Raw genomic sequence first — 17,564 nt, 5'->3', positions numbered from 1 at the left:
ATCTAGAAAAATGGTACAGATGAACCAGTTTGCAAGGCAGAAATAGAGACACAGATGTGGAGAAGACATGTATGGCCACCAAGGGGTAATGCAGGGGGGTGGGGGGTTGGTGGTGGGATGAATTGGGAGATTAGGATTGATATATATACACTAATATGTGTAAAATAGTTAACTAATAAGAACCTGCTGTATAAAATAAATAAATTAAATTAAAATTTAAAAAAAGACAAAAATAATAGCCCCAAATTTCAAATAATTGAATTGTCTATGAACAGTTAAATAGGTAATCACATTGTGTTGTATGTATACAGTAGGACACTACACAGTTGTGAAGAAGAATGAAATAATGGCATATTCTACGAGATGGATAGCCCTCGGAAACATGCTCAGTTAAGCAGATATAAAAGAACATATGCTGTATGATAAGATTTACATAAAATAGTTAAAAAATCAAACATATATAAGGACAGAGAGCTGAGCAGTTGTCACCTGTCTCTGGCCTAGAGGAAAAAATTGACTGCAATGTCTCATTAGGAGATTCTGTGCTTGATGGAAACATTTTATGTCTGGATAATGTCTCTGGTTCCCCAGATGTATGAGTTTATGTATATATATGCATGTTTTTGTCAATTCATTAAATTATACATTTTAAATGTGGCATTTTACTTTATGCAAATTATGCCAAAATGAAGCTGAGAAAGGAAAACCAATGAGAAAATACTTTTAAGATTACTGAAACAAATGATGATTGTAATAAAGTCCTAAGTTAAAATAGTTAGCTGAAACCTAGATGGACAAATAGGTTTCTTTTGACTTAAATAAGAAAGGCTAACATACAGTTATAACCAGAATGCAGAAGATCCAGTTGTGAAACTAACTTCTTTAACAGTCTATAAAGTAATGAGATTTTGCAGTAATGACTGCAAAAATTATTCAATATTTTCAATCAGAATGGATCATGTTGGTTATATCCTAGCTCAAATTCTGATAATAAAAAATTCTTATCAATACACAGCCTCAACCTACCTGAGGTTTTGTGGTCATGAATTGTTGACTCAATAATGAAACTCTTAAGACACCAAATTTTGATCCTTCCCTTAATAGACACCTATCTTTCTGACCCTGTAATGACATATTATTAAAATAGATGAAATAAAGCAAATTAAGTCTGTTAATATTTATAATTTTGTTTTAAAATTAGGAATATGTTTTATTATTAATATTTTTTTGAATTTTTGAATTTTATTTTATTTATTTTTTATACAGCAGTTTATTAGTTACCTATTTTATACATATTAGTGTGTATATATCAATCCCAATCTCCCAATTCATCCCAGGAATATGTTTAATATTAAAATGATTTTGAAGGGAAGTTGGCATATTAAATATATGAAAGAGAAATACAAATTTCGATTATAGTTGAAGAAATATAGTTTAATTCTAAACTTGGGTTTTATGTAGAAATATGTCTGATAAGTTAAGTTTGAAGCACATCTGAAAAAATTTGTAATGTTTCTACATATAAATTAATTAGATTTATTTGAATTTTAAATCTCCCCATGAAATTTATGAGTTGTTAATTATTTGTATAGGTAGATTATTTGTATATAAGATTGCTCAGTTGGATATCTATAGTATTAACAAGAAATATATTAATATTAAAATTCTGTATACATGGTTCCACCTGTTTAAAAAATTTTATTGACTAAGATTGAAAATAGATCTATTTAAGGATTATTTAGTCTGTATATTTCACCTAGAAGCAGCATTAATAAAATTCCATATGAAAACAATTATTTCTCTTTATATAAAATTACTGGTTTACTAATTAAAATGTGAAGACTTTTGAGATAATATTAAATTCATTATATGGGAACTAAATTTTAAATGTGGTGCTTTAAAATTTGAATATGATTTGAATACCCAAGTTACTTCAAATACATTTTTGAGTTTCCAAATTTGCCCTCAGATGCCAAAAGCTGACTCAATACAGTTAAAGTGCAGGCTCAGAATCAAATGTAATTCCATTGATGAGAGTTATGGTAAGATGATGGTATGGCAGTATAATTTTTTAGACAGAGCAACCAGATAGAAAAATCAGAAATGTATGGACACATTTCCAATAAACTAGGTGGCAAAGTACATACACTACCCAAAAATTCAAAAAGATGAGAATAAGTCACCACTGTTTATAAAATCTGCATTGTGTTAATATTTTTGTGGGAAGAAATGTAAGATAAACTCTGATGGATTTGTGAGCAGGAAAACACCAATATAAATAAAGGATATTCACTGAAAAGAACATAGCAGGTAAATTTGAAAACAACAGCCAAACATGAGAAAGGGCCAATACCAGATGACTTCAAGAGACACATGGAAAAAGGACTGAGGGCTGGAGCATTCTATCCTTATTAACTCTCAAACTTTACATGCCTGGGCTCCCTTCTTGGACATTGCCTCATGATGATGAGAAACTGTCAAAGGTGGGTTCAAATTAATCAGGAAAGAGAAAAGAGATGAATAAAAGGTGTACATATTCTGTATATACCTATACAGAAAGTGTGAAACAAGCATTTTGTACCTAGCAAATCTGAGCATAAGGATAAATAAAGAGCACAGACAAACTAACCAACATGTTAGGTTGTGGGGAACATCGTTTCAATAACTGTCTTTGGAGTGAGCTTCAGACAATAAACATGGCTAGAGAGACATAGGTATCAAGTATTTGAGAGCATTAAATATATTCTTACCCATATAATTAAGATAAAATATGGAATAAGAGGGACAGAGGCAGACTATGGGTTGTAATGGCTACATGCTGTGACAATAAAGAAAAAGTTCAGTCATAAAAATAATAGTGAGAGAATGGTTAGTGCATATACACAGTTCTTTTCATTGTTTTAAGAAATCATATTGGTGATACTGTTACTATTATTATTCTGAGACTTTTATGTGGGTGCCTTAGGACAGAGTAAATGAGTAATTTGGGATTTTTTAAAAATTCTATCACGTTGAATGTCCTTGACCACCATAATTTTCAGTATGGAAGAAAGAGGAAAGAGATGAAGTAAAGAAACTAAAGTAAGCATGTATTCTTGAATTTGATTACAATTACCAATATAAAATCATTGAATATGATACACACATACACATATATGATAATTCCAATTCAAACACAAACACACACTTTTTTTTTTTTTTGCGGTACGTGGGCCTCTCATTGTTGTGGCCTCTCCCGTTGCGGAGCACAGGCTCCGGACGCGCAGGCTCAGCGGCCAGGGCTCACGGGCCCAGCCGCTCCACAGCATGTGGGTTCCTCCCAGACCGGGGCACAAACCCGTGTCCCCTGCATCGGCAGGTGGACTCTCAACCACTGCGCCACCAGGGGAGCCCCCCCCACACACTTTTATCCTCCCAACAGTATCTATTGAACATGAAAAAACAATGGAACCCTGAGACCCAAGTAGCTGGTTGTGGTCTTGTAATACCATTTACAACAAAGGGCTTTTGGAGACTTTCTACTGATGATAAATTCTTTGGAATAAATGAGATTACCTAGTTGGAAGGATGCATAGTAAAAAATACCTAAATATTAAAACATACCCGTGGGAAATATAAAGTTTTCAGGGACACATAATCCATATTAAAAGATAATAAAATTACAGTCAAGGAAAAAAAAAGAATCATAGATATTAAATTCTCTAAAGTGAAAGAGAAGATTTAAAGAAGAGTGTATTTAACAGTGCCAAATACTGCAGTAGGATTAAGTAGGATGAGAACAAAACCCAGGGACTGAATTATTGATGAGGAATTCATTAGTCATTGTAGCAAAAGCTTTTTCTATGTAGTCATAGAGATAGGGACCAGTTTTTAATGCATTGGGGAATGAGGTTGAAATAGAGACATTGACATTAACTCTTTCAGTCAATGAGTTTTATCATGAAAGGAAAGAACTAGGGCATGACATTGTGGATAAGATACTTTCAAAGGAAGGATTTTCTTTTCCTGTTTTCTTTATTTTTCTTTCTTTATTTATTTAGCATAGGAAAGAGCAATGTGTGGGTTGATTAAGGGAAAAACACTGAGGATGGAGAAACTGAACAGGCAATAAGAACAGCATTGGAGACCAAATAAAGTCAAGAACAATGTGACAAAGCCTTAGAAAGTAGGTCAGTGTCTCCTCTGAACAGGAGGAATATCAGGCTAAGTAATTCTAAAGAGGAAAATTTGGAGGTCAGGAGCATGTATATATTTGACAGATTGCTTCAAAAATAATTTGTTATCAAGAAATATCTGAAATATTAAGTTTGGGATATGTCCAGTCATTTTATTTTGGGTTGTATTTATGAATCATATTTCCTTTGAATACTTTACAGGCTCTAAAAGTTAGTTGTGATAATTTTTTTTTTTTTTTGGCGGTATGTGAGCCCCTCACTGTTGTGGCCTCTCCCGTTGCAGAGCACGGGCTCCGGACGTGCAGGCTCAGCGGCCATGGCTCACTGGCCCAGCTGCTCCGCGGCATGTGGGATCTTCCTGGACCGGGGCGCGAACCTGTGTCCCCTGCATCCGCAGGCGGACTCTCAACCACCGCGCCACCAGGGAAGCCCTGTCATAATTTTAATGAAAGCAGTCATTGCTTTTTGGAGAAACAAAGATTAGCTTTCTCTAATTTTATATATTATACTAAAAAGTCTCACTGGGAGGTTATCACCCTCGATTTCATGATGTTAGAGCAGAGCAAGTTGATACCAAATTTCATGTTACTGCAGAGCACAAAGTATATTAAGAATTACCACAGTGATGGGAAAATTTGAATAAATATGTTAACATAAACAGGGTGTGGTGATAAGCAGAAAAGGACCCAGTGGGGACCTTGCATAATTGGCCTCGATTCAGAGACATTCTGATCCAGAGAATAAGGTAGGGAACATCTTTAAAAACAAAAGATGGGAATGATGCAGTTTAGAGTGTACAGAAGTAAGGTAGGCAAATAGGTTTTCAGAATTTGGTTGGGAAGAGGACAAGGATCTGTCTCAGGTGTCCTTGAACGAGGGTATTTTTTAAAAAGGACAGTCCTGCTTATGAAGAATCAGGCTTAAGGTAGTAAGTATGCACTTCACTTTGGATTTTTAAAGAAGACAATACTCTGAGGAGATGCATGATACAAACTGTTATGGCTGAGTTGGAAATTCATATGTTGAGGCCCTAGCCTCCAGAACTGCAGAATAGCACTGTGTTTGGAGATAGACTTTAAAAAGGTGATTAAGTTACTATGAGGCTGTTAAGGTGGGCCTTAATCCAATATGATGGCATCTTTATAAGAAAGGGAATTTTGGACACACAAAGGCACTTCAATGATGCAAGTGCACAAAGGAAGGACCATGTGAGGACACAGCGAGAAGACGGCAATCTACAAGTCAAAGAGAGAGGCCTCAGAAGAAACCAAACCTGCCAATACCTTGATCTTGGACTTTTGACCTTTAGAATTGTGAGAAAATAAGTTTCTGTTGTTTAAGTCACTCAGTCTGTGGTATTCTGTTACATCAGCTCTATCAAACTAAAACACAAACCATCTCAAATTTTTTGTTGAATAGTCTGTATCCTTCTGTCCTTCTGTTAATAAGGATGGCAATGACAAAAAATAATAATTACAAGAATGGTCAGAGTTGTAGAATTAGTAGTAAAATCTAACAGTTGTTAATACATTATAGTATATATAAATATATATTTTAAATATACTATATATAAATATGTATATATATATATAAATAACATAAACTACTGTTATACTCATTTTATGGACAGAGATTAAATATCTTCCCCACCATCACAAAAAGTAGTGGAAAAGCAGTGACTGTCATTGATAAATTGATTTCCTGAAATCTGATATTTTTCCAAATATGGCTTGAGCAGCATACAGATAACTCATTAATAACAGATTGAAAAGAAGAGAAACTGATAGAAAATTTGCAAGTTTGGGAGGATAAAATCTAAATCAAATAAAAGGACATGTAAAAGACATATGCAACATATATGTTCTAATTGGAAAATAAAATAATCTGACAGCTTTTCAGTCTATAGTGTTAAGAGTAGGTACAGATTAGATGAAAAGTTATATTCAGCCAAAATTCTGCTTTGCCAACCCATAATGACATGAGAGAAAGGCAAGGAAGTTAAGTGTATAAGCAAGGGAGTGTTTATAATTACTGACCATGAAATTGAAACTAGATGACTGCAGACATTTAGGAGGTGAGAGACATTGAAATGGTGGAAAGATAAATGGATTGATGGTCAGGAAAGTAAAAATATTTACACGGAGTTAATATTAGAGAGAATGAGCTGGAATGATAGACGGTGGCAGTCAGAGAGTTGGATGTATAAAGTTGCAATTATCAAGGGGTTGCTGTGATTAGTACTGACAATTTCTGAGTTACGTATCTGGAAGTAAATGACTGTTAAAGGCTGAAGTATAAGAACTTTAGAAGAAAATAATTCAAAGTACTGAGAGGCTGGACTTTGGAAGGATTGTACACATGAATATTATACTACCAAGGCACCCAAGACAGTAGTAGTATTGGAGAGAGTAGATTGATCGAGGAGTTAAAAATGATGAAAAAAATGGGGAAATTTGCAAGGGTGGATGGATGAATGTAACAACAAGAGTCAGTAATCTAATCTTATATGAGATTCAAACTAATTACGTGTGTGTGTGTCTCTCTCTCTCTGTGTGTGTCTGTGTTTTCTCAAGAGGGAGAAAAAAGTGGCCTGAAAAGGGCTACTTGGTGTTGCCACTGGAGAAGGCTTGAGGGGAATTAGTGTTCTCATTAGAACAAGAAAGTAAAGGGAAGAAATATATGGATAAAATTAAATATATGTGGGATTTTTCTGATAATAGATCACAAATTAGAGAGTATTATAGAGCGGGGGGGGGAAAAGTGAGAGAAGGGGAAAGAATGAGGAAAGTATAATACAAGTCCTTATAGTCTACAAGATGAGAGTCGACTTGGGCCTTTGTTGTTCTTGGTATGACTACCATAATCATGCATAAAAGGTAAATTGATCCTAATTCCAGTAGATTCAAGGCAGATAGTGTGACAAAGGTTTAAATATGAGGGGATTGGAAGGCATAGGTTTCAGTTTTTACTGAGACAGGCAGACAATGGACAGATTCTATATAAAAGTAGAATCCTGATTCACAACCTGTAACAACTTCCCCAGGAAACCAACCCTCTTACCTATGGTAAATAGCCCAGGAAGCCATCTGCTATATGTCAGACTTATAGGAATTCAGACTACTATCTCAAGTAACAATCTAGGAAGCCAAACAATAAACCCTATAATAACTGGCTCCAAATGGTTAGCACTTGATTAATAAGCAACAGCTTCTGCAATTTTTGTTTTATGTCTACCAGAGAAAACCAAACATGTAGCCATAACCAATCACATAGGATGCCCTGCTTCTAGTTTGACTGCCTACAGCTTTCCCATACCAACAACCTCTAATCAGGGCTTATGTGAAATCTTCACTTTTCTACACTCTAAAGCTTTCCTACTTTTCTGCTTACCTTTGCAACTCTGCTAAAACACAAGTTATGATGGCTGAGTTTGTTGCTTAAGTCTTTGCTTATTAAACGCTAATAGTTTGGATGTCTTCAGGGAGTCATGGTCTCAATCTTTGGTCCAGTATAATGTTGATACATCTTGAGGTCAAGATCTTACTCCATGTGTATACGTACCATCTTATTCCTGGTTGATGGACTTGAGGATATTCAGGAAGCTGGATATATTCTCATTTTAGGTTTTTTTTTCTCTAAACTTTCTTCTTTTTAACTCATCCTGATTCAAGTCCTTGCTCAGACATCTTAGAATGACCTCTACTGACTACAAAATTTTGTACTATAATCTGTTTCCTTCTCCCTTCCACATTGATCATTCCTTATCTCTCTTAACCTGCACTTCTCACCTTTTAACATATTTCTTATATTACTTATTTTTCATGCGTTCCCAACTACACCAAAGTGGGACCTTAAACTTAGAATAAAGTTTATGCTTGGGAAGGCTTTGGCTGTAAGAACATTTCTCTGAATGAATGAAGCAATGGCAATATTTATGCAAACAATATTTATCAAGTGCCTTTTGCCAGGCACTGCTGTAGACCCTTGGAATCCATTCATTAATTTAAAAAAAAATCATTGCCTTTTACCATTAAAGATGTTGAAATTTAAAACAAAGTCTTGCTCCTGATAAGTTAGTTTCTACTAATTTAGTCAATAACTAAAGACTAACATTCAATGAATTGTTAAACACATGACTACCACCTAACTTGGTATCTGGAGAGATGTACTGATCACTAAATCTTCTTCAGCTCTTCTTTCTGTTTTTCATCTCTGAAATTCAGAGCAATAATAATAGCATCTCTTCAACTTCCCCATACAGAATGGAAAAGACATTGTTCTTACCTAGTTTTTATCCTTGCTGCTCATGCCAACACCCCTTTATTCAATGATTAGCATTTTTATTAATGGCTAATTTACCTCAAAAATGAGAAATTATTTATAAATTTATCTCCCCTTGCTAAGAGATTTTTAAGTACATATAAAACTCTGACAGCAAATTTTTCAAGACAAGATTTTTTGCCTAAAAATCTATACATAGTTTAAAGTAGGCAGATAGCATAGTTTTCTTAAAATTTGTAACATTTCTTTTCAACACAGTGCAGTAAAATATAATAATAGTTGTTATGGGCTGAATTGTTTCCCCAAAATTCATATGTTGAAGCCCTAACGTTTGGTTCGTCATAATGTGACTATATTTGGAGATAAGGCCTTTAAAGGAATAATTAATGTTAACTGAGGTCATACGGGGGGTGAGTTCTAATAAAATGTGAGTGGTATCTTTATAAGACAAGGAAATTTGGACTCATAGACACCAGGGATTTTCAGGCACAGAGGAAAATCCATGTGAGGACACAGTAAAAAGGCAGTTATCATCAAAACCAAGTAGAGTGGCCTCAGAAGAAACCAAACCTGCCAGTACCTTAATTTTGGACTTCTAGCTACCAGAATTGTGAAAAAATAAATTTCTGTTGTTCAAGCCACCTAGTCTGTAGCATTTTGTGGTGGCAGCCATAGCAAACTAATGCAATTATCTTTTCTCCATAATAGTCAAATTTCAAAGTAATTTATGGAAAAAGCAACTAGTAATTTTCTAGCAATAATTATTTCTGACTCATGCTTCTCTTTTAATAACAGAATGCCACTGTGTTTATTCATAAGACCCATTCAGAATCTGCAATAACTATATGCCAAGTACTGTTTATCTGATTGTTACGGACCAAACTGTTTTCCGTCCAAAATTCATATATTGAAGGCTCTAACCCCAAAGTGATTCTATTTAAAAATAGGTTCTTTAATGAGGTAATTAAGGTTAAATGAGGTTGTAATGGTGGGTCTCTAATTAGATAGGGCTAGTATATCTTAAAAGAGATACCAGAGGAGTGTTTATGCACACTCTCTCTCTCGCCCCACCCTCTCTCTCTCCCACCGCTCATCCCCCCCACCCCTATGCACCCATGGGAGGACAGAGCTAGAAGGCACTGTCTGCAGACTGAGGAGAATTCTATAGAAACCAACCCTACTGGACCTTGACCTTGCACTTTTAACCTTCAGAACCATGAGAATTTTAACAAATTTGTTGGCTTAAACAAATTTCTGTTGTTTAAGCCATCCAGTCTCTGGTATTTTGTTATAAAAGCTTAAGCTAAAAAATACACATTTTGGTGCCATGATCTGGGGTTCTGCTATAACAAATACCCCCAAATGTAGAAGTGACTTTGGAACTGGGTGATGAGTAGAGGCTGGAAGAGCTTTAAGGCACATACTAGAACATTTTAGATTGTCTTGAAGGGAGTGTTTGTAGAAATATGGATGGTAAAGATAAGTCTGGTGAGGGTTTAGAAAGAAAAGGTGAGAATTGTAGAGAAAGTATCTATCATCTTAGAAAATACATATGTCATAATGAACTGAATATTGATAGAAATAGGAATGTTAAACATGTTTCTGGTCTCAGACAGAAATGAGGAACACATTATTATAAACAGGAGAAAAGATAATCCCTGTTATAAAGTGCCAAAGAGCTGGGCTGAATTGTGTTCTAATGTTTTGCCTGTGGAAGGCTTGTGAATGACTACCTTGAATATTTAGGAGAGGAGACTTTTAAGCAACATGTTGAAGACATGGCCAGATTTTCCCTTACCACTTATAGTAAAATACAAGATGAGAGAGATAACTTGAAGGAATTATTAAGCAAAAGAAACCAGAAATGAAGATTTGGAAAATTCTCAGCCTATTTGTACAGCAAAAAAGGAAAAAGTATGCTCTAGAGAGAACACAGGGTATGGCTGAATTATCACTCCATAGAGAGATCATACACAGATTTAATCAGCTATCTCAGCTGAAGCCAGGAATAAAGATAGGATTATACCAGGAGAAATATTGCCAGCTTGGAATAAAGGGGATAGAGATGGGACAAAATGAAGGATGTGATCTCTGAAATTTTACAAGTCAATAGAGCTATCTTTCTGTAAACACATCATCCTTCAAGAAAAAGAAAAAAGGCCTTAAAAAGCTGTTCAGGGGCTGCCACTCCCATCACAGTTCTGGGCTCAAAACTGTCTCTTTGGTTTCAGAGGTTGAGGACTTCTTGTTTTTCAGGAGACCAGGTTGCCATTGTTGGGGGCCTCAAGAGTGAGATTGCCATCCAGGGATGCTTGGAAAATGCTACCACTCAAGTGGGAGGGAAGTGGGAGCAAGAACCATGCGGGGCTCAACACAGAGCATTCAGCAAAAGAGGATTATCCTCAAGCTTTACAATCTAATGAAATTTGTCCTGCCCACAGCCCCTTTCTTCTTTCTAACTTCTCCTTTTTTGGATGGGAATGTCTGTCCTGTTCCTGTTCCACGGCAATATTTTGGAAGCCTATAACTTGTCTAGTTTTACAGGTTCGCAGCTACAGAGGAATTTTGCTTCAGGACAAATCACACCTGAGTTCTACCCACAATTGATTTAGATAATATTTAGAGGCTAATTTGAACTTAGAGTTACTGTTGAAATGTGTTAAGACCTTTAGGCTGTTGGAATGGGGAAAATAGACTTTGCATGTGAGAAGGACATTGAGTTCCAAAGGGTGGAATGTTATGGGCTGAAGTGTGTCCCCACAAAATTCATATGTTGAAACCCCAACTCAACTACCTCAGAATGTAACCATTCTTAAAGATAAGATCTTTAAAGAGGTTATTAAGTTAAAATGAAGTCATTATAGTGATGCAAAGATTCAATATGATTAATATTCTTAGAAGAGGAAGATACACCAGAGGTATGTATGTACAGAGGAAATACCATCTGAAGAGTAAGAAGAGGATAACAGTCTGAAAGCCAAGGAAAGAGGCCTCAGAGAAACCCCACTCTGCCACTAGTTTCCAAAACTTGATCTTGGACTCCCAATTTCCAAAACTGTGAGAAAATAAAGTGTTGTTTAAGCTTGGTTAAACAACAGTTTGGAGTATATTGTTATAGCAGCTAACATCATTATTATCAGAATTGTATGCAGTACACTACTTGGAGTAGAAATGGAACAGATACCAAAAAAAAAAAAGCCATAAGTACTTTTAAAAACAAGTAAAGATAATAAGTAATCTTGAGATGCATTTAAAAATCTGCTAAAAATTCTTACACCACCACTTATAGTGATAGTATTTCCTTCACTATTATTTATAACAAAAAAATAATGACCAAGTTACTGGAAATAAGCCAAAACCATGTTTTTCCAGTTTATACTTTTCTAACAACTCTATACTCCTATTCATACTTTACTATTTTATAATATTTAAACACAGCAATTTATTTTTAGCAAATTATTTTATTAGAAATTTTCACAGTAGTAGTGTCCTTGAGAAAACATTTTTATATTTAAGATAATCCATAACATTGGGATTAGTATACTTCAATATTCCTATAAAGGTAATCATGTATATACAAATAGGTATACATACAAATATATACATATATATATATATACACAGCCACAAATATATATATATATATATATACATATACACACATATACTTTTTTTTAATAGGTCAAGGTATTTGGTCAATACTGTCTCTTTAGGTATGTTCTAAGTGTTGAGATTTATTTAACTCCTACTAAAAGGATGTCACCAACATGGCAACATAGGTCATTACTGATTAGATCCCCATCATAAGAAAAAAAACTGTTAACTATTCATGGACAAGACACCACTGAAAGAATGTTATAACATGGGGATGAGGCTGAAGTACCCCCTACATCACAGAAAACAAGACAGATTGCATTAGAGGGGTAAGAAGAGCAGCTACCTGCTGACCACATTACCCCTCTCCTTTGTTGACACACCATCATGCAGAGAGGTCTTCCCTGAGCCTATGGTTCCTTCACTGGAGAAACAGAGTCTATAGGGGCCATCCAGACGCCCAGCATTGTGGGTCACTCTGTCTGGTTCCCGACTCTGGTTTCGCCCCATGAGTATTACAGGCAATCTATGGTCCTTAACAACTGAGAATCTGGTTGTGAGGGAGAAAGGGAGAGGGGCTTATAATATCCCTCATTCAGATCTTAGCAGACCAAGTTACTACCTTCAGAGCACAAGCAGTAGTCCAAACCAGAGGCTTTGATCATCTGCGGAACTAAGTTAAGTCTAACCAGAGAAATTGGCAGAGTACAGGTTTGCCTAATTTGGGTCCTCAAACAAGAAGATACACTGGTGCTGGAGCCCTGTCTGTTCCCACTGCCCAGGCAGGGGAGCTGAGCCATAACCCCATCCAATACTAAACACGGTTCTGGGTCCTGTCTGACCAGAAGGGTTGGCAAGAACACCTGGAAACTGCATAGCCCAGCAATGTTCAAGCTGACAGAATGGTAAGCAGAGCTGATCATGTCCAGAGCAAAGCCAATACTGGGCATGGAGTTTTCCCTTGCAATGACTGGGAAAGGAAGTTAATTCATAGCTCCACATGTTGCTGAATGTAGCTCTCAGCCCCTACTGACCAGAAAGCATTTGGGGGGAAATTTTGGGGGTGCCTGGGGGGGCATTCACATGTTACAGATAGGGGAGCTGACCCATAGCCCTACCCACTTGTGCATGTAACTTCTGGCCTGTCTGGCCAGAGAGGATGGTAGGAATGCCTGGAGACTGCATAGCCCAGCAAGCTCCAGCAGAGAAGTGAGGAGGAAGAGCTAACAGTTCACAAAATCCTTTCCAGAGAGGACAAACAGTCCTCTCTGAAAGCCAGTAACTCTGTCAGCCAGGGAACATGGGGTATGGGTCAGCTTGAGTCAAGACCACAAATAAAGAGCCTTACTGGCCCTGGAGCTGCTTCTAATGCTGGGCCTGATAGGCAGGAAAACTAATTCAGAGCCCTGTTTATTACTGAATACAGCCTTTAGCCTACCTAATTTGGGAACCTAACCAGAGTACACAAGAAGCTGCATAACCCATCCAACAGCACAACTTACGATGGCAATTAAACAGAGAGCACAGTCCACAGCTTTCCCTATCTGCAGAGCAAAACTTGTGGCCTCACCTTGCCAGGGAATTTGGTACATACTCTTGCCTGATTCGAGTCCTCAAACAATGAGCTGTACAAACCCTGGGCCATATCCTGCTGCCCTGCCATGGCAGGGAAGATACTTCATAGTCTCACCTACTGCTGAGTAGAATATCCAGTCCTGATTGGCTAGTAAAAAGCCTGACCAGAACATCCAGGCAACTATGGAGACCATTTTACAGTCTTACTTGGACAGGGAACCAAGCCAGAAGTCCCATCCAAGAGTCCCCAGTGGAACCCCACACACACAACTTCAGGGCTTGGGCAGTTGCCTCACCCTAAAATACACCCTGATAACAGGCTCCACCTGCCCAAGGACATTACCAGCAGACACATACAGAAACCGAAACTGAGCTGACTGGTGGCGAACTCTCTCTGTCAAAGCAAACCTGTGAAGTCTGGAGAAGATTAAACTGCATACCCAAATGCCAAGATACAAATGGAAGGAATCAAGGATCATGAAAAATCATGTAAATATGACACCATGAACTGATACTAAAGAAAACAACATCTATGAAATGTCTGACAAAGAATTCAGAACAATCCTCTTAAAGAAGTTTAGTGAATTACATGAACATACAGACAAATATTCAACAAAATTAGGAAAGCAATGCATGAACAAAATAAGTTCAACAAAGAAAGAGAAACCATCCAAAGAAAAAAATCCCAAACAAATGAACAGAAATCCTAGAGTTGAAAAATACAATGAACTGAAGAATTCAATAGAGAGCTTCAAAAGCATTCTTGACCATGAAGAAGAATGAGTGATCTGAAAGACAGGACATTTGAAATTTCCGTCAGAGGAGAAAAAAGCAAAAAGAATGAAAAAGAGTGAAGAAAGCCTACAGGACTTATGGGACACAATTAAAAGAAAGAGTATTCATGTTATGGAAATTCCAAAATGGAAAAACGAAAGAGAAAGGGACAGAAAGTATATTTAAGGTAATGTTGGCTGAAAAATTATAAAATGTGGGGAAAAATATAGACATCCAGATTCATGAGGCCCAAAGACCACCAAATAATTCGATCCTGAATAGGGCTACTCTGAGATACATTATAATTAAATTGTCAAAAGGCAAAGACAAAAAAATAATTTTTAAAACAGCAAAAGAGAGAAATTATATATGAGAACCCCCATAAAACTATTGGTGGATTTCTCAATAGAAACTGTTCAGGTCAGTGTAGAAAGTCATGATATATTAAATATTAAAAGAAAGAATTGCCAAGCAAAAATTCTATAACCAGCAAAGCTGTCTTTCAGAAATAAAGGAGGGATAAAGACTTTCTTGAACAAACAAAAGCTGAGGAAGTTCATCACCACTAGACTTGCCTTACAAGAAATGATAGAGTTCTTTGAGTAGAAGTAAAAAAGGACTCTAATTAACAATCATAAAAACATAAGAAAGTAGTGTAAAACTTGCTGGTAAAAGTAAATATATAGTCAAAGTTAGATTCCATAATATGGTAATGGTGATGAATAATTCACTTACAACTCTAGTTTAAAAGATAAAAAACAAACGTTGGAAAAATAACAATAACTATGATCATCTGCTATTAATTACATAATATAAAAAATATGAAAACTGTAACATAATAACCTAGAATGTGAAGGGAAGGAGACATGAAAAGTGTAAAATTTAGGAATTTTATTGAAGTTATTATCAGCTTAAAATAGGATGTTATAATAATAGGGTTTTCTCTTGTGATTACCATGAGGCTTATATAAAACATCTTAAGATTATAAAACCCTACTTTTGCAAATATTTATGTGCCTCACATCAGAACACCTAAATACATAAAGAAAAAAATTGATAGTGCTAAGGGAGAAAATAACAGTAATTAAATAATAGTTGGGGACTTCAATAACCCATTCTCAACAATAAATGTTGAGACAGACAGAGAATCCCAGACAGAGAATCAATAAAGAAACATCTGTTTGAAAAACGCTACAGACCAAATTGAACTACAGACATATATAGAACATTCTATCTGTCAGTAACAGAATACATATTCTTCTCAATCACACTGGGACCATTTTCTAGGATAGACAATATATTAAGCCACAAAACAAGACCTAGCAAATTCAAGAAGATTGAAACATACCAAGTATCTCTTCTGATCACAACTGTATGAAACTAGAAATCAATAACAGGAGGAAAATCAGAAAATTCATGAATATATAGAAATTAGACAACACTCTCCTGAAAAGCCAATAGATCAAAAAGAAATTAAAGGGGGAATAAAAAATATCTTGGGATGAACAAAAATGGAAACACAACATACCAAAACTTATGAGATGCAGCAAAAGCAGTTCTAAGCAGGAAATCATATATTAAGAAACAACAAAAATTCCAAATAAACACCCTAACTCTATGCCTTAAAAACCTAGAAGAAAACCAATAAACTTAGCCCAAATTTATCAGAAGGAAGGAAATAAAGATTTAAGCAGAAATAAATAAAATAGAGAATAAGAAAACAATAGAAATGGTAACCAAACTGAACTGGTTCTTTGAAAAGGTAAACAAAATTGACAAACTGTTACCTAGACTAACCAAGAAAAAAAGAGAGAGGATGTAATTCAAATTATGAAAGTAAAAGAAGACATTTCTATTCATACCACAGAAATACTAAGATTCATAACTGACTGCTAAGAACAACTAAATGCCAACAAACTTGACAACCTAGAAGTAACGGAAAAAGTCTTAGAAACATATAACCTACCAAGATCGACTCAGAAAGAAACAGAAAATTTGAAAAAACTAATTACTAATGAGTATATTGAATCAGTAATCAAAAATCTCCCAATGAAGAAAAGCTCCAGACCAGATGACTTCACTGGTGAATTTTACCAGTGAAACTTTTAAAGGAGAATTAAGGCCAATACTTCCAAAATTCTTCAAAAAAATTGAAGAGGAGGGAACATTCCCAAACTCATTTTACAAAGCCAGCATTACGCTGATGCCAAAGTCAGAAAGGAACAATACAAGAAAAGAAAACTCCAGGTTGATGTCCGCAATGAATATAGATGCAAAAATTCTCAATAAAGTACTAGCAAACCAAATTTAGCAAGACATTAGAAAGATCATTCACCATTATCAAGTGGAATTTATCCCTGGGCTGCAAGGATCCTTCAACATACACAAATCAATCAATGTGATATATCACATTAATAATATGAAAGAAAAAAATCATATGAAGAGATCAATAGATGCAGAAAAAGCATCTGACAAAACTCAACATCTGTTTATGATAAAAGCTCTGAAAAAATTAAGGCATAGAAGGAATGTACTTCAATAAAATAAAGGTCATATATGACAAGCCCACAGCTAACATACTCAATGGTGAAAGGTTGGAAGCTTATCCTCTAAGATCAGGAGCAAGAAAATGGTGTCCACTCTTACCACTTACTGGAAGTTCTAGCTAGAGCAGTGAGGCCAAAAAATTAAAAATAAAATAACTTTTAAAAAGTCATCAGAATTCAAAAGGAAAAAGTAAAATTGTCTATATTTGCATATGACATGAATTTATACATAGAAAATGCTAAAGACTCCACCAAAAAACTGTTAGATCCAATCAACAAATTCAGTAAAGTTTCATGACACAAAATTAACATACAAAAACCAGTAGTGTTTCTATATACCAACAATGAATTACTTGTAAATAAATTACTTGTAAATAAAAATTATGCCACTTGCAATATTAAGAATATATTAAAAACAAATATCATTATCAAAACCAAAAATATTTAGGAATAAGTTTAACCAAGGAGGCTAAAAATCTTTACTGTGAAAACTATCAGAAATTGATGAAAAAATATCAAAGAAAACACAAGCAAAAATGGAAAAGTATCCAGTGTTCATAGATTGGAAGAATTAATATTGTTAAAATGTCAATGCTACCAAAAACCATCTACAGATTCA

This window comes from Pseudorca crassidens, chromosome 5 (assembly GCF_039906515.1).
Source record: "Pseudorca crassidens isolate mPseCra1 chromosome 5, mPseCra1.hap1, whole genome shotgun sequence".
Lineage (NCBI taxonomy): Eukaryota > Metazoa > Chordata > Mammalia > Artiodactyla > Delphinidae > Pseudorca > Pseudorca crassidens.
This window is presented reverse-complemented; position numbering follows the sequence as displayed.